Below are 18,485 nucleotides of genomic sequence, written 5' to 3'. Positions count from 1 at the left end.
AAGATATTAGTTTTATTAAAAATAAGTTTGTAACCAGAAACACTAGAGTACAAGGGCATTTCTTTTAAAAATATATCTAGAGAGGTTAGGGGATTGGAGATATATATATATATTAAAATATCATCAGCATAAGCAGATAACTTAACTCCCAGAGTGCCATGCTTGAAACTGGATATAGGATTATTGCAAAAAATCTGTTCCAAAAAAGGCTCCAAGCATAAGACAGATAACAAAGCAGATAGAGCAACCTTGTCTGGTACCTCTAAGAAAAACGAAATAGGGAGAACTAGAGAGAAAAACAACCATTAACAAGCAGGATTAGAATCTAGTAATTTGTTAAAGGTTATGAATTTTGGTCCAAATCCAAACCAATGGAGGGTGGTAAACAACAATTGCCAATTAATATGGTTGAAAGCATTTTCAGCACCCAAGGAAATCGCTGCCAGTGGAGATTTAAATTTTACAGCTAGACTTACAATATTGGAAAAATGTCTAGTGTTATCCAAAGCAAGTCTTCCCTCAATAAAACCAGATTGATTGGATTTAACCAGAAGAGGTAAAACAGATTCCAAATGAAAGCTAGAATCTTAGCAAATACCTTACAGTCATAATTGATAAGGTAACTAGGTCTATAGTTTTTACAACATGTGGAATTCCTGTCTTGTTTAGGAATCATAGTGATCAGTGCATCCAAAAAAGAACCACTACCTTTGTAGTAAAAATTGAAAGAGTTGAAAAGTTCTAATAACCTGGAACCAAAACATTTAGACAAAGATGTAATAAGTTCCATTGAAAATCCACCAGGGCCAGATGCCTTAGCTTTTTCAGGGATTTAAGTGCATCTAAAACTTCCTGAAGGGTAATATCGTCCACAAATTCAGTAAACGTGTCTGAACAGAAAGACAGACATGGGAGAACTTTAAAAAATCATTAGCGATTATGTGTCGGAGGGGAGGCATTCTCAGTATATAGGGCCTGATTCAAACTTTGGAGGACGGTGTTAAACCGTCCCAAAAGTGGCGGATATACCACCTACCGTATTACGAGTTCCATAGGATATAATGGACTCGTAATACGGTAGGTGGTATATCCGCCACTTTTGGGACGGTTTAACACCGTCCTCCAAAGTTAGAATCAGGCCCATAGTGTTTTATAAAATGATTGAAAAGAATTAGATATGTCAGCACTGGAAACTCATACAGAGCCATCTAAATAATTAATAATGGATCCAATAGACTTACATTCTCTTTTAATTTTTAAACAATTAGCAAGCATTTTACCAGCTTTATTTTGAACTCTGTGAAACAGGCATCAACAATAGCAAGATTGTCATGTTTGGATTTAGTTTTAGTTAATTCATTAAGCAAATACAAAGACTTGGAGATAAGGTAAGCATTTTTATTTTATTTTAATTTGGTTTAATAGGAGGACATATTGATCATTTTAACTTTTTTTCCAGGCAGCGTAAATAGTGAAGTCTCGAAATGAAGCTTTAAAAGCATCCCAGTTGCAACAGAAGTATCATTAGAGTTACTTAATTGAAAGAATTCTTGTAGGAAACTTTTAGCTTTGGTAATTAATTGGTTATCAGATAATGACAAACTATTAACCGGTTGGGTGCCTTGGACGAGGTGATCTCATCCAAGGCACTGGTTTGGGTGCCTTGGGCGAGATAACCTCATCCTGCACGCGGGACACGGGGAGCGCTAACGCTCCCTCCATGGGCCCCCGACCCACACCCCCCGGTCGTTGATGGAAGGGGAATCCCTTCCCCTTCCACCCGACCTCCCCCGGCAATCTGATGACATCAGAGCGCTCACAGCGCGCGGACGTCATCAAGTATTGCCGGGACGCGCTGGAAGCCATTTGCTTCCAGCGTGTCGAGGGAAGAGGACTTCCTAGAGGTGAGTCTTTCCCTTGTTGGGGTTTGGGGGGGGGGAAACAGACACTGGGGAAAGGAAAGGGTTTTTCCTTTCCCCCTGAGCTTGTTTTCAGTGGATTCCTGCTCCACGATCGCGGGCCCGTGGAGCAGGAATCCCCACTAGCCACCAGGGATTTGTTTATGTATTGGATTTTGGGGTATCCCCCATGGGGGGCTATTTTATTTTGTATTTTGCCCCCCCTTGGGGGCAGATCTGCCAATTTTTCAGCCGATCTGCCCCTGCGGGTGGAGAGGCTGAAAACCACTAGACACCAGGGATTTAGTTTTTCACAATTATTTTGGGAGCGATCCCTTGGGCAAGAGTCGCTCCCATGGGGGGCTATTTTTTTCGCCCCCCCCGGGTAGAAACCACCAATAGGCCAGGGATTATTTTTTTTGTTCCTCTTTTTTTGTTTTGTGCTGGGGGTGCCCCCTTTGGCAAGGGTCGCCCCCTAAAGGGGGCACAGAGCTGTTGGCCATTTCTGCACCCCTTGTGGGCAGATCGGCCAATTTTTTTTACACCCATCTGCCCCCAAGGGGGGCAGAATCCACTTAGGCACCAGTGATTGTGTGTGTGTGTGTGTTTTGTGTGTGTGGGGGAGTGGCACCTTTGGCAAGGGTCACACCCCCAAAGGGGGCACATTAGTGATGGCCATTTCTGCCCACCTTGGAGGCAGATCAGCCTATTTTTGTTAGGCCTATCTGCCCCCAAGGGGGGCAGAAGACACCAAGATGTCACTCAGAGATTATTTTTTTTGGTTCCATTTGTTTTTTTGTGTGCTGGGGGCACCCCCATTCGCCACCTTTGGCAAGGGCTGCCCCCCCCCAAACAGGGTACAGAGCTGTTGGCCATTTCTGCCCCACTTGGGGGCAGATAAGCCTATTTGTTTTAGGCCCATCTGCCTCCTAGTGGGGCAGAAGCCACTTAGGCACCAGGGACAATTTCTAAGTTCTTGGTGGCGGGGTGTTTGTCAACTGGCGAAGAATTTGTATTTGTGATTATAACTGTTTATTTCTTCTTTTTGTTCTAGTTCAAAGCTTTTGCTTCCTTTGGTGTGGATCCTTGCGGTTTTGGCAGCAGTTGTGCTGTGGTTTGCAGAGTTGCATGTTTTAGGTAAGTGAAAGCAATTTACTCCTAAGGAGTATTGTTGACATGCATGAATGACATGTTTGTAGGTGGTGTACTAAATGCAGTATTGTGTGTGAAATTGTCCTTAGATTTGAGCACAATGATATTTGTGTTGTCATATGTCTAATTTTCTTTTTTCTTTTTAGTGGGATATCATTGGTGATGGCAGTGTCTGTGCAGAGTAGTTTCTGGTGAGTAGATTTTTCAGGCAAGTGAGTGGTATAGTTTTTTAGTATATGACTCCTTGTGATAAAGCTACACTTTGTTTATTACTTATTTTAGTGCTAGTTGTTGTTGGCAATCCATCGGTTGTTAGTGAGGATCATGGCTAGCCGCAGAGTGAACGCTAAGCAGGTTGTTGCCATGCTCTTTGAGTCATCTTCAGACCATGATTACGAGACTGACTCTGCATCTGAGGCAGAGGAGGAAGTGAGAGATTCTGGCAGTGAGTTTTCTGTCCGAGAGTATTCTTCTGATGAGGAAACTACTCTCAGTGCAGATGAAGGGCCTGTTGTAGAGGAGGACATTGATGTGCCAAGAGTGCAGCAGCCTGGGGCTGAAGGATTTCCCATTAGAAGACCTGACACCTGGATTGCCCCAAACATGGAGCAGCCACAGTTTCCTGCATTTACTGATCTCTCAGGGTGTAGAGTAAATACGGAAAACATTTTGCCTGTCCATTTCTTTTACTTGTTTATGGACGATGTATTTTTGGAAGAGATTGTGGAGCAGACTAATTTGTATGCAGAGCAATATTTGAGGGACAACGCTGCCAGACTTAGGCCTCAGTCTAGAGCTACTGGGTGGGTTCCCACATATCTGGAAGAGATGAAAAAAAAATTAGGTTTTACTTTTTTGATGGCGTTGATCAGGAAGCCGTCACTGGCTTCTTATTGGTCTACTAGTCCCTTGATGGCAACGGCTATATTTCCTGCAACTATGACACGTAATCGCTATATGCTTCTTCTTCGTATGCTGCATTTTGTAGACAATGCTTTAGCCTTGCCACGAGATCACCCTGATTGTGACCGTCTTTTTAAGATTAGGCCTGTCCTTGATCATTTTATAGATCGGTTTTCAGAGGTCTATGTTCCAGGCAAAGAGATAAGTGTGGACGAGTCTTTGGTCCTTTTCAAGGGGCGTTTAGTTTTTAAGCAGTATATTCCTAGTAAGAGGGCACGGTATGGGATTAAATTGTATATGCTGTCAGAAAGCAGTACAGGATATGTGTATAATTTCTGGGTCTACACTGGTAGGGATTCCAGTATTGACCCTCCTGGTTGTCTGGCCACTTTTGGAGTTAGCGAAAAAATTGTGTGGGAGGTTGGTAGATGACTGTTTAACAAAGGTCACCATGTGTAGATAGATAATTTCAACACTGGAGTGCAGTTATTCAAGGAGTTTTTTAGAGTGGACACTGTTGCTTGTGGCACAATCCATTCTAACCGGAAAGGCTATCCAAGGGAGCTTGTCTGTAAAAAACTTGAGAGGGGACAGTGCAGTGCCTTGCGGAATAATGAGCTGCTAGCTCTGAAATATTCTGACAGGAGGGATGTGTACATACTATCTACCATCCATGATGAGAGTACTTCCCCTGTGACTGTTTGGGGTCAGGTTGCGGAAGCGTGCAAACCTGCGTGCATTTTGGACTACAATAGGCACATGGGTGGTGTTGATAGAGTAGATCAGAGGTTGGAACCTTACACTGCTCTTCGTAAGTCTTACGTGTGGTATAAAAAGTTGGCCCTACATTTATTTCATTTGGTAACTTTTAATGCTTTTATTGTATTCAAGGATTGTTCACCTGAATCGAGGATGACATTTGTTAAATTTCAGGAGTCAGTGATAGAGAGCCTTATTGTGGTGGAACGGGCAAGAGTTCCTAGAGTAGAAGTGGTGAAGGAAGTGGCTAGATTGAAAGATCGCCACTTTCCAGATCACATTCCTCCCACTCCCAAAAAAGACTTGCCCACAAAGAAATGTAGATTATGTGCCCAGAGAGCAATCCGGAGGGAGAGCCGGATGTACTGCCCCGAATGCCCTTCAAAGCCTGGACTGTGTGTGCCCGGCTGTTTTAGAAGTTACCACACTAGGAAAAGGTTTTGGGAAATACCATGAGCGTAAACTGCCTGTTTTATATTTTCATATGTTCAGCTTCACAGTTGGCATTACTGTCATGTATTTAGTTAGAGCTTTTGTGTTTGTAGTTTTGTACTTATTTTATCATTAGTTTGTGGTTTTGTTTATAAACAAATAAAAAGTGATGGTGGTGTGCGTGGGGTGGCGCTTGGCTGGCGGTGTGCGTGGGGTGGCGCTTGGCTGGCGGTCTGCTTGGGGTGGTGCTTGGCTGGCGGTGTGCGTGGCGCTTGGCTGGCGGTATGGGTGGTGTGGCGCTTGGCTGGCGGTGTGCTTGGGGTGGCGCTTGGCTGGCAGTGTGCGTGGGGTGGCGTTTGGCTGGCTGTATGGGTAGGGTGGCGCTTGGCTAGCGGTGCCAGCCAAACGCCATTCCACACACTAATCTGCTGGTGTGATTGCTGTATCAGGCATGTGGGCATTTGAAAGTGATGGGCCCTTGACTGGCGCTATCTCTCGATGTGAGTGTTGTAATGTGCTGGGCCCGTGGCTGGCGGCGTGAATGGTCTTGTGCATGTCATGTATGAAAGGTGTGTGAATGGACTGTAAAGCGCTTGGTGCCTTGCCGTGGCTTTACAGCTCACGAGCTGTGAGTCATAGGTTCAGTTTTTTTGGCCTTTCAGTTATTACCAGTGCCTTTCACTTTTGTGAAATCTCTTGTTAATAAAATTTGATCTACTGAACCATCACTCACCCTCATGCCAAATCCAACCAGTATGTGTGGTACAAAAAACAAAACCTGCTCCGCTGTAATCAAGCGTCGCAGCACACTTGTGACACGCTAGGTGTCTCAGGTGGGACCCTGATGATGAAGCATGCCACCAACTTGGTTGGTGGGTGAGGGGTCTTTTTCACATAACCTAAGTGTGTTTCCTTTCACAATTTTAGTGTTTGGCACATCACAGACATATGTGGACACATCAAAATGATATATTACAAAACTACCTGTGTTTGGGGGTGAGGGGGTAGCTATGTTTTTGGTCCTGGGTGCGGCCTTCATCTAGGGAAAACTACCAAACCCAGACATATTTTTAAACTAGACACCCCATGGAGTCCAGGGAGGTGTGGCTTGAGTGGATCCCCCAACATTTTCTTACCCAGACTCCTCTGCAAACCGCAAAATTTGCTTAAAAAAGCATATTTTCCTGACTTTGGTTTGTACGATCACCGCTCAAGCACAAAATTCCTACTCCCCAGCATTCCCCTCAGTCTCCGAAGTAAAATGACAGCTCACTTGTGTGGGTCCCCAAAGCAGAGTCAGCATAAAGATGTATAAAAGAAGAATATGTGCTTTTTCACTCGCTGTGCTATCCCCATAATCTATACAAGTTTGTGGCCTGTTTCTGTTGCAGGCACATGGCCCACCCACACAAGTGAGGTATCATTTTTATCTGGAGACTTGGGGAACGCTGGGTGGAAGGAAATTTGTGGCTCCTCTCAGATTCCAGAACTTTCTATCACCGAAATGTGAGGAAAACGTGTTTTTTTGCCAAATTTTGAGGTTTGCAAAGGATTCTGGGTAACAGAACCTGGTGAGATCCCCACAAGTCACCTCATCTTGGATTCCCCTAGGTCTCTAGCTTTCAAAAATGCACAGCTTTGGTAGGTTTCCCTAGGTGCCGGCTGAGCTAGAGGCCAGAATCTACAGGTAGGCACTTTGCAAAAAAACACCTCTGTTTTCTGTCAAAAAATGGGATGTGTCCACGTTGTGTTTTGGGGCATTTCCTGTTGCGGGCGCTAGGCCTACCCACACAAGTAAGGTATAATTTTTATCTGGAGACTCGGGGGAATGCTGGGTGGAAGGTAATTTGTGTCTCCTCTCAGATTCCAGAACTTTCTGCCACCGAAATGTGAGGAAGACCTGTTTTTTAGCCAAATTTTGATGTTTGCAAAGGATTCTGGGTAACAGAACCTGGTCAGAGCCCCACAGGTCACCCCACCTTGGATTCCCCTAGGTCTCTAGTTTTAAAAAAATGCACAAGTTTGATAGGTTTCCCTAGGTGCCGGCTGAGCTAGAGGCCAAAATCTACAGGTATGCACTTTTCAAAAAAACACCTCTGTTTTCTGTCGACAAATGGGATGTGTCCACATTGTGTTTTGGGGCATTTCCAGCCGCGGGCGCTAGGCCTACCCACACAAGTGAGGTGTAATTTTTATCGGAAGACTTGAGGGAATGCTGGGTGGAAGGAAATGTGTTGCTCCTCTCAGATTCCAGAACTTTCTGTCACAGAAATGTGAGGAAAACTTGTTTTTTTAGACAACTTTTGAGGTTTGCCAAGGATTCTGGGTAACAGAACCTAGTTCGAGTCCCACAAGTCACCCCATCTTGGATTCCCCTGGGTATCTAGCTTTTAAAAATGCACAGGTTTGGTGGGTTTCCCTAGGTGCCGGCTGAGCTAGAGGCCAAAATCTACAGGTATGCACTTTACAAAAAACACCTCTGTTTTCTGTCAAAAAATGGGATGTGTCCACGTTGTGTTTTGGGGCATTTCCTGTCACAGGCGCAAGGCCTAACCACACAAGTGAGGTATCATTTTTATCAGGACAATTGGGGGAATGCTGGGTGGAAGGAAATTTGTGGCTCCTCTCAGATTCCAGAACTTTCTGTCACAGAAATGTGAGGAAGATGTATTTTTTTAGCCAAATTTTGAGGTTTGCAAAGGATTCTGGGTAACAGAACCTGGTCAGAGCCCCACAACTCACCGCATCTTGGATTCCCCTAGGTCTCTAGTTTTAAAAGATGCACAGGTTTGGTAGGTTTCCCTAGGTGCCGGCTGAGCTAGAGGCCAAAATCTACAGGTAGGCACTTTGCAAAAAAACGCCTCTGTTTTCTGTCAAAAAATGGGATGTGTCCATGTTGGGTTTTGGGGATTTTCCTGTTGCGGGCACTAGGCCTACCCAAACAAATGAGGTATCATTTTTATCGGGAGACATGGGGAAGCGCTGGGTGGAAGGAAATTTGTGGCTCCTCTCAAATTCCAGAACATTCTGTCACTGAAATTTGTGGAAAACTTGTTTTTTTAGCCAAATTTTGATGTTTGCAAAGGATTCTGGGTAACAGAACCTGGTCAGAGCCCCACAAGTCAACCCATCTTGGATTCCCCAAGGTATCTAGCTTTAAAAAATGCACAGGTTTGGTGGGTTTCCCTAGGTGCCGGCTGAGCTAGAGTCCAAAATCTACATGTATGCACTTTCCAAAAAACACCTCTGTTTTCTGTCAAAAAATGTGATGTGTCCACGTTGTGTTTTGGGGCATTTCCTGTCATGGGCGCTAGGCCTACCCACACAAGTGAGGTATCATTTTTATCGGGACACTTGGGGGAACTCTGGGTGGAAGGAAATTTGTGGCTCCTCTCAGATTTCAGAACTTTCTGCCACTGAAATGTGAGGAAGATGTATTTTTTTATCCAAATTTTGAGGTTTGCAAAGGATTCTGGGTAACAGAACCTGGTCAGAGCCCCACAAGTCACCCCATCTTGGATTCCCCTAGGTCTCTAGTTTTAAAAGATGCACAGGTTTGGTAGGTTTCCCTAGGTGCCGGCTCAGCTACAGGCCAAAATCTACAGGTAGGCACTTTGCAAAAAAACACCTCTGTCTTCTGTCAAAAAATAGGATGTGTCCATGTTGTGTTTTGGGGCTTCTCCTGTTGAGGGCACTAGGCCTACCCAAACAAATGAGGCATCATTTTTATTGGGAGACATGGGGAAGCGCTGGGTGGAAGGAAATTTTTTGGCTCCTCTCAAATTCCAGAACATTCTGTCACCGAAAAGTGAGGAAAATGTGTTTTTTTGCCAAATTTTGAGGTTTGCAAAGGATTCTGGGTAACAGAACCTGGTCAGAGCCCCACAAGTCACTCCATCTTGGATTCCCCTAGGTCTCTAGCTTTCAAAAATGCACAGGTTTGGTAGGTTTCCTTAGCTGCCGGCTGAGCTAGAGGCCAGAATCTACAGGTAGGCACTTTGCAAAAAAACACCTCTGTTTTCTGTCAAAAAATGGGATGTGTCCACGTTGTGTTTTGGGGCATTTCCTGTTGTGGGCGCTAGGTCTACCCACACAAGTGAGGTATAATCTTTATCGGGAGACTCGGGGAACGCTGGTTGGAAGGTAATTTGTGGCTCCTCTCAAATTCCTGAACTTTCTGCCACCGAAATGTTAGGAAAACCTGTTTTTTAGCCAAATCTTGATGTTTGCAAAGGATTCTGGGTAACAGAACCTGGTCAGAGCCCCACAAGTCACCCCATCTTGGATTCCCCTAAGTCTCTAGTTTAAAGAAATGCACAGGTTTGTTAGGTTTCCCTAGGTGCCGGCTGAGCTAGAGGCCAAAATTTACAGGTATGCACTTTGCAAAAAAACACCTCTGTTTTCTGTCGAAAAATGGGATGTGTCCACATTGTGTTTTGGGGCATTTCCTGCCGCGGGCGCTAGGCCTACCCACACAAGTGAGGTGTCATTTTTATCGTGAGACTTGGGGGAATGCTGGGTGGAAGGGAATTTGAGGCTCTTCTCACATTCCAGAACTTTCTGTCACAGAAATGTGAGGAAAACTTGTTTTTTTATCCAAATGTTGAGGTTTGCAAAGGATTCTGGGTAACAGAACCTGGTAACAGCCCCACAAGTCACCCCATCTTGGATTCCCCTAGGTCTCTAGTTTTAAAAGATGCACAGGTTTGGTAGGTTTCCCTAGGTGCCGGCTGAGCTAGAGGTCAAAATCTACAGGTAGGCACTTTGCAAAAAAACACCTCTGTCTTCTGTCAAAAAATGGTATGTGTCCATGTTGTGTTTTGGGGCTTCTCCTGTTGAGGGCGCTAGGCCTACCCAAACAAATGAGGCATAATTTTTATTGGGAGACATGGGGAAGCGCTGGGTGGAAGGAAATTTTTTGGCTCCTCTCAAATTCCAGAACATTCTGTCACCGAAATGTGAGGAAAATGTGTTTTTTTGCCAAATTTTGAGGTTTGCAAAGGATTCAGGGTAACAGAACCTGGTCAGAGCCCCACAAGTCACTCCATCTTGGATTCCCCTAGGTCTCTAGCTTTCAAAAATGCCCAGGTTTGGTAGGTTTCCCTAGCTGCCGGCTGAGCTAGAGGCCAGAATCTACAGGTAGGCACTTTGCAAAAAAACACCTCTGTTTTCTGTCAAAAAATGGGATGTGTCCACGTTGTGTTTTGGGGCATTTCCTGTTGTGGGCGCTAGGCCTACCCACACAAGTGAGGTATAATCTTTATCGGGAGACTCGGGGAACGCTGGGTGGAAGGTAATTTGTGGCTCCTCTCAAATTCCAGAACTTTCTGCCACCGAAATGTGAGGAAAACCTGTTTTTTAGCCAAATCTTGATGTTTGCAAAGGATTCTGGGTAACAGAACCTGGTCAGAGCCCCACAAGTCACACCATCTTGGACTCCCCTAGGTTTCTAGTTTAAAGAAATGCACAGGTTTGTTAGGTTTCCCTAGGTACCGGCTGAGCTAGAGGCCAAAATCTACAGGTATGCACTTTGCAAAAAAACACCTCTGTTTTCTGTCCAAAAATGGGATGTGTCCACATTGTGTTTTGGGGCATTTCCTGCCGCGGGCGCTAGGCCTACCCACACAAGTGAGGTGTCATTTTTATCATGAGACTTGGGGGAATGCTGGGTGGAAGGGAATTTGAGACTCCTCTCACATTCCAGAACTTTCTGTCACAGAAATGTGAGGAAAACTTGTTTTTTTAGACAACTTTTGAGGTTTGCCAAGGATTCTGGGTAACAGAACCTAGTCAGAGCCCCACATGTCACCCCATCTTGGATTCCCCTGGGTATCTAGCTTTAAAAAATGCACAGGTTTGGTGGGTTTCCCTAGGTGTTGGCTGAGCTTGAGGCCAAAAGTAGGCACTTTGCAAAAAAACACCTCTGTTTTCTGTCATAAAATGGGATGTGTCCATGTTGTGTTTTGGGGCTTTTCCTTTTGCGGGCGCTAGGCCTACCCAAACAAATTAAGTATCTTTTTTATCGGGAGACATGGGGAAGCGCTGGGTGGAAGGAAATTTGTGGCTCCTCTCAAATTCCAGAACATTCTGTCACCGAACTTTGTGGAAAACGTGTTTTTTTTGCCACATTTTGATGTTTGCAAAGGATTCTGGGTAACAGAACCTGGTCAAAGCCCCACAAGTCACCCCATTTTGAATTCCCCTAGGTATCTAGCTTTCATAAATGCACAGGTTTGGTGGGTTTCCCTAGGTGCCGGCTGAGCTAGAGGTCAAAATCTACAGGTATGCACTTTGCAAAAAACACCTCTGTTATCTGTCAAAAAATGGGATCTGTCCACGTTGTGTTTTGGGGCATTTCCTGTCACAGGCGCTAGGCCTACCCACACAAGTGAGGTATCATTTTTATCGGGACACTTGGGGGAACTCTGGGTGGAAGGAAATTTGTGGCTCCTCTCAGATTCCAGAACTTTCTGCCACCGAAATGTGAGGAAGATGTATTTTTTTAGCCAAATTTTGATGTTTGCAAAGGATTCTGGGTAACACAACCCGGTCAGAGCCCCACAAGTCACCCCATCTTGGATTCCCCTAGGTCTCTAGTTTTAAAAGATGCACAGGTTTGGTAGGTTTCCCTAGGTGCCGGCTGAGCTAGAGGCCAAAATCTACAGGTATGCACTTTGCAAAAAAAACCTCTGTTTTCTGTCAAAAAATGGGATGTGTCCACGTTGTGTTTTGCGGCATTTCCTGTCGCGGGCGCTAGGCCTACCCACACAAGTGAGGTATCATTTTCATCGGGACACTTGGGGGAACTCTGGGTGGAAGGAAATTTGTGGCTCCTCTCAGATTCCAGAACTTTCTGCCACCGAAATGTGAGGAAGATGTATTTTTTTAGCCAAATTTTGATGTTTGCAAAGGATTCTGGGTAACAGAACCTGGTCAGAGCCCCACAAGTCACCCCATCTTGGATTCCCCTAGGTCTCTAGGTTTTAAAGATGTACAGGTTTGGTGGGTTTCCCTAGGTGCTGGCTGAGCTAGAGGCCAAAATCTACAAGTAGGCACTTTGCAAGAAAACACCTCTGTTTTCTGTCAAAAAATGGGATGTGTCCATGTTGTGTTTTGGGGCTTTTCCTTTTGCGGGCGCTAGGCCTACCCACACAAGTGAGGTATAATTTTTATCGAGAGACTTGGGGGAACGCTGGGTGGAAGGAAATTTGTGGCTCCTTTCAAATTCCAGAACATTCTGTCACCGAAATTTGTGGAAAACGTGTTTTTTTAGACAAATTTCGATGTTTGCAAAGGATTCTTGGTAACAGAACCTGGTCAGAGCCCCACAAGTCACCCCATCTTGAATTCCCCTAGGTATCTAGCTTTCATAAATGCACAGGTTTGGTGGGTTTCCCTAGGTGCCGGCTGAGCTAGAGGTCAAAATCTACAGGTATGCACTTTGCAAAAAACACCTCTGTTTTCTGTCAAAAAATGGGATGTGTCCACGTTGTGTTTTGGGGCATTTCCTGTCACGGGCGCTAGGCCTACCCACACAAGTGAGGTATCATTTTTATCGGGACACTTGGGGGAACTCTGGGTGGGAGGAAATTTGTGGCTCCTCTCAGATTCCAGAACTTTCTGCCACCGAAATGTGAGGAAGATGTATTTTTTTAGCCAAATTTTGAGGTTTGCAAAGGATTCTGGGTAACAGAACCTGGTCAGAGCCCCACAAGTCACCCCATCTTGGATTCCCCTAGGTCTCTAGTTTTAAAAGATGCACAGGTTTGGTAGGTTTCCCTAGGTGCCGGCTGGGCTAGAGGCCAAAATCTAAAGGTAGGCACTTTGCAAAAAAACACCTCTGTTTTCTGTCAAAAAATGGGATGTGTCCATGTTGTGTTTTGGGGCTTTTCCTGTTGCGGGTGCTAGGCCTACCCAAACAAATGAGGTATAATTTTTATCGGGAGACATGGGGAAGCGCTGGGTGGAAGGAAATTTGTGGCTCCTCTCAAATTCCAGAACATTCTGTCACCGAAATTTGTGGAAAACGTGTTTTTTTTTAGCCAAATTTTGATGTTTGCAAAGGATTCTGGGTAACAGAACCTGGTCAGAGCCCCACAAGTCACACCATCTTGGATTCCCCTTGGTCTCTAGTTTTAAAAGATGCACAGGTTTGGTAGGTTTCCCTAGGTGCCGGATGAGCTATAGGCCAAAATCTACAGGTAGGCACTTTGCAAAAAACACCTCTGTTTTCTGTCAAAAAATGGGATGTGTCCATGTTCTGTTTTGGGGCTTTTCCTGTTGCGGGCGCTAGGCCTACCCACACAAGTGAGGTATCATTTTTATAGGGAGACTTGGGGAAATGCTGGGTGGAAGGAAATTTGTGGCTCCTCTCAGATTCCAGAATTTTCTGTCACCGAAATTTGAGGAAAATGTGTTTTTTTAGCCAAATGTTGTTGTCTGCGAACGATTCTGGGTAACAGAACCTGGTGAGAGCCTCACAAGTCACCCCATCTTGGATTCCCCTAGGTCTCTAGTTCTAGAAAATGCACAGGTTTGGTAGGTTTCCCTAGGTGCCGGCTGAGCTAGAGGCCAAAATCTACAGGTAGGCACTTTGCAAAAAACACCTCAGTTTTTGGTCAAAAAATGGAATGTGTCCACTTTGTGTTTTGGGGTATTTCCTGTCGCGGGCGCTAGGCCTACCCACACAAGTAAGGATAATTTTTATCGGGAGACTTGGGGAAACGCTGGGTGGAAGGAAATATGTGGCTCCTCTCAGATTACAGAACTTTCTGTCACAGAAATTTGAGGAAAACATGAATTTTTAGCCAACTTTTGTGGTTTGCAAAGGATTCTGGGTAACAGAACCTGGTGAGAGCCCCACAAGTCACCCCATCTTGGATTCCCCTAGGTCTCTAGTTTTAAAAAAATGCACAGGTTTGGTAGGTTTCCCTAGGTGCCGGCTGAGCTAGAGGCCAAAATCTACAGGTAGGCACTTTGCAAAAAACACCTCTGTTTTCTGTCAAAAAATGGGATGTGTCCACGTTGTGTTTTGGGGCATTTCCTGTCGTGGGCGCTAGGCCTACCCACACAAGTGAGGTATCATTTTTATCGGGAGACACTTGGGGGAACTCTGGGTGGAAGGAAATTTGTGGCTCCTCTCAGACTCCAGAACTTTCTGCCACCGAAATGTGAGGAAGATGTATTTTTTTAGCCAAATTTTGATGTTTGCAAAGGATTCTGGGTAACAGAACCTGGTCAGAGCCCCACAAGTCACCCCATCTTGAATTCCCCTAGGTATCTAGGCCCATATTTATACTTTTTGATGCAAAACTGCGCTAACGCAGTTTTGCGTCAAAAAAATTAGCGCCGGCTAACGCCATTCTGAAGCGCCATGCGGGCGCCGTATTTAATCAATGACGTTAGCCGGCGTTAGCCGCCGGCGCTGCCTGGTGTGCGTGGAAAAAAACGACGTACACCAGGCAGCGCCGGCGTAGGGGGATATGGGGCTTGGGCGTCAAGAAATGGGGCAAGTCAGGTTGAGGCAATTTTTTCGCCTCAACCCGATTTGCGCCATTTTTTTTCACTCCCAACCCCCATAGAAATGACTCCTGTCTTAGCAAAGACAGGAGTCATGCCCCCTTGCCCAATGGCCATGCCCAGGGGACTTCTGTCCCCTGGGCATGGTCATTGGGCATAGTGGCATGTAGGGGGGCACAAATCAGGCCCCCCCATGCCACAAAAAATAAATAAAAAGAATTACTTACCTGAACTTACCTTAATGTCCCTGGGATGGGTCCCTCCAGCCTTGGGTGTCCTCCTGGGGTGGGCAAGGGTGACAGGGGGTGTCCCTGGGGGCATGGGAGGGCACATCTGGGCTCCTTCAGAGCTCACAGGTCCCTTAACGCCTGCCTTTTGCAGGCGCAAAAAAACGTTGCAAAAGCGGCCGTACGTCATTTTTTTTGACCCGCCCACTCCCGGGCGTGAATTTTGCCCGGGAGTATAAATCCGACGCACATGCCTCGGAGTCGATTTTTTAGACGTGAACGCCTACCTTGCATATCATTAACGCAAAGTAGGTGTCCACGCTAAAAAATGACGCAAACTCCATGGACTTTGGCGCTAGACGCGTCTAACGCCAAAGTATAAATATGGAGTTAGTTTTGCGTTGGTATTGCGTCAAAAAAAACGACGCAATTCCGGCGCAAACGGAGTATAAATATACCCCTTAGCTTTCATAAATGCACAGGTTTGGTGGGTTTCCCTAGGTGCCGGCTGAGCTAGAGGTCAAAATCTACAGGTATGCACTTTGCAAAAAACACCTCTGTTTTCTGTCAAAAAATGGGATGTGTCCATGTTGTGTTTTGGGGCATTTCCTGTCACGGGCGCTAGGCCTACCCACACAAGTGAGGTATCATTTTTATCGGGACACTTGGGGGAACTCTGGGTGGAAGGAAAGGTGTGGCTCCTCTCAGATTCCAGAACTTTCTGCCACCGAAATTTGAGGAAGATGTATTTTTTTAGCCAAATTTTGAGGTTTGCAAAGGATTCTGGGTAACAGAACCTGGTCAGAGCCCCACAAGTCACCCCATCTTGGATTCCCCTAGGTCTCTAGTTTTCATAAATGCACAGGTTTGGTAGGTTTCCCTAGGTGCCGGCTAAGCTAGAGGCCAAAATCTACAGGTAGGCACTTTGCAAAAAACACCTCTGTTTTCTTTAAAAAAATGTGATGTGTCCACGTTGTGTTTTGGGGCATTTCCTGTAGCGGGCGCTAGGCCTACCCACACAAGTGAGGTATAATTTTTATCGGGAGACTTGGGGGAACGCTGGGTGGAAGGGAATTTGTGGCTTCTCTCAGATTCCAGAACTTCCTGTCACCGAAATGTGAGGAAAACTTGTTTTTTTAACCAAATTTTGAGGTTTATAAAGGATTCTGGGTAACAGAACCTGGTCAGATCCCCACAAGTCACCCCATCTTGGATTCCCCTAGCTCTATAGTTTAAAACAATGCACAGGTTTGGTAGGTTTCCCTAGGTGCCGGCTGAGCTAGAGGCCAAAATCTACAGGTAGGCACTTTGCAAAAAACACCTCTGTTTTCTTTAAAAAAATGTGATGTGTCCACGTTGTGTTTTGGGGCGTTTCCTGTCACGGACGCTAGGCACTACCCACAAAAGTGAGGGATCGTTTTTATCGGGAGACTTGGGGGAACGCTGGGTGGAAGGAAATTTGTGGCTCCTCTCTGACTCCAGAACTTTCTGTCACCAAAATGTGAGGAAAATGTGTTTTTTTTTAGCCAAATTTTGATGTTTGCAAAGGATTCTGGGTAACAGAACCTGGTCAGAGCCCCACAAGTCACACCATCTTGGATTCCCCTAGGTCTCTAGTTTTAAAAGATGAACAGGTTTGGTAGGTTTCCCTAGGTGCCGGATGACCTATAGGCCAAAATCTACAGGTAGGCACTTTGCAAAAAACACCTCTGTTTTCTGTTAAAAAAATGGGATGTGTCCATGTTCTGTTTTGTGGCTTTTCCTGTTGCAGGCGCTAGGCCTACCCACACAAGTGAGGTATCATTTTTATAGGGAGACTTGGGGAAACACTGGGTGGAAGGAAATTTGTGGCTCCTCTCAGATTCCAGAATTTTCTGTCACCGTAATTTGAGGAAAACGTGTTTTTTTAGCCAAATGTTGTGGTCTGCGAAGGATTCTGGGTAACAGAACCTGGTCCGAACCGCACAAGTCACCCCATATTGGATTCCCCTAGGTCTCTAGTTCTAGAAAATGCACAGGTTTGGTAGGTTTCCCTAGGTGCCGGCTGAGCTAGAGGCCAAAATCTACAGGTAGGCACTTTGCAAAAAACACCTCTGTTTTTTGTCAAAAAATGGAATGTGTCCACTTTGTGTTTTGGGGTATTTCCTGTCGCGGGCGATAGGCCTACCCACACAAGTAAGGATAATTTTTATCGGGAGACTTGGGGAAACGCTGGGTGGAAGGAAATATGTGGCTCCTCTCAGATTCCAGAACTTTCTGTCACCGAAATTTGAGGAAAACATGTTTTTTTAGCCAACTTTTGTGGTTTGCAAAGGATTCTGGGTAACAGAACCTGGTGAGAGCCCCACAAGTCACCCCATCTTGGATTCCCCTAGGTCTCTAGTTTAAAAAAATGCACAGGTTTGGTAGGTTTCCCTAGGTGCCGGCTGAGCTAGAGGCCAAAATCTACAGGTAGGCACTTTGCAAAAAACACCTCTGTTTTCTGTCAAAAAATGGGATGTGTCCACGTTGTGTTTTGGGGCATTTCCTGTCGCGGGCGCTAGGCCTACCCACACAAGTGAGGTATAATTTTTAACGGAACACTTGGGGGAACGCTGGGTGGAAGGAAATTTGTGGCTCCTCTCAGATTCCAGAACTTTCTGCCACCTAAATGTGAGGAAAACGTGTTTTTTAGCCAAACTTTGATGTTTGCAAAGGATTCTGGGTAACACAACCCGGTCAGAGCCCCACAAGTCACCCCATCTTGGATTCCCCTAGGTCTCTAGTTTTAAAAGATGCACAGGTTTGGAAGGCTTCCCTAGGTGCCGGCTGAGCTAGAGGCCAAAATCCACAGGTAGGCACTTTGAAAAAACACCTCTGTCTTCTGTCAAAAAATGGGATGTGTCCATGTTGTGTTTTGGGGCATTTCCTGTTGCGGGCGCTAGGCCTACCCACACAAGTGAGGTATCATTTTTATCGGGAGACTTGGGGGAACGCTGGGTGGAAGGAAATTTGTGGCTCCTCTCAGATTCCAGAACTTTCTGCCACCGAAATGTGAGGAAAACCTGTTTTTTAGCCTAATTTTGATGTTTGCAAAGGATTCTGGGTAACAGAACCTGGTCAGAGCCCCATGAGTCACCCCATCTTGGATTCCCCTAGGTCTCTAGTTTAAAAAAATGCACAGGTTTGGTAGGTTTCCCTAGGTGCCGGCTGAGCTAGAGGCCAAAATCTACAGGTATGCACTTTGCAAAAAAACACCTCTGTTTTCTGTTGAAAAATGGGATGTGTCCACAATGTGTTTTGGGGCATTTCCTGCCGCGGGCGCTAGGCCTACCCACACAAGTGACGTGTCATTTTTATCGGGAGACTTGGGGGAATGCTGGGTGGAAGGAAATTTGTGGCTCCTCTCAGATTCCAGAACTATCTGTCACAGAAATGTGAGGAAAACCTGTTTTTTTAGACAACTTTTGAGGTTTGCCAAGGATTCTGGGAAACAGAACCTAGTCAGAGCCCCACAAGTCACCCCATCTTGGATTCCCCTAGGTATCTAGATTTAAAAATGCACAGGTTTGGTGGGTTTCCCTAGGTGCCGGCTGAGCTACAGGCCAAAATCTAC

Source organism: Pleurodeles waltl, chromosome 9 (assembly GCF_031143425.1).
Source record: "Pleurodeles waltl isolate 20211129_DDA chromosome 9, aPleWal1.hap1.20221129, whole genome shotgun sequence".
NCBI classification, from domain to species: domain Eukaryota; kingdom Metazoa; phylum Chordata; class Amphibia; order Caudata; family Salamandridae; genus Pleurodeles; species Pleurodeles waltl.
The sequence above is the reverse complement of the archived record's forward strand: the minus strand, read 5'-3'. Positions refer to the sequence as shown.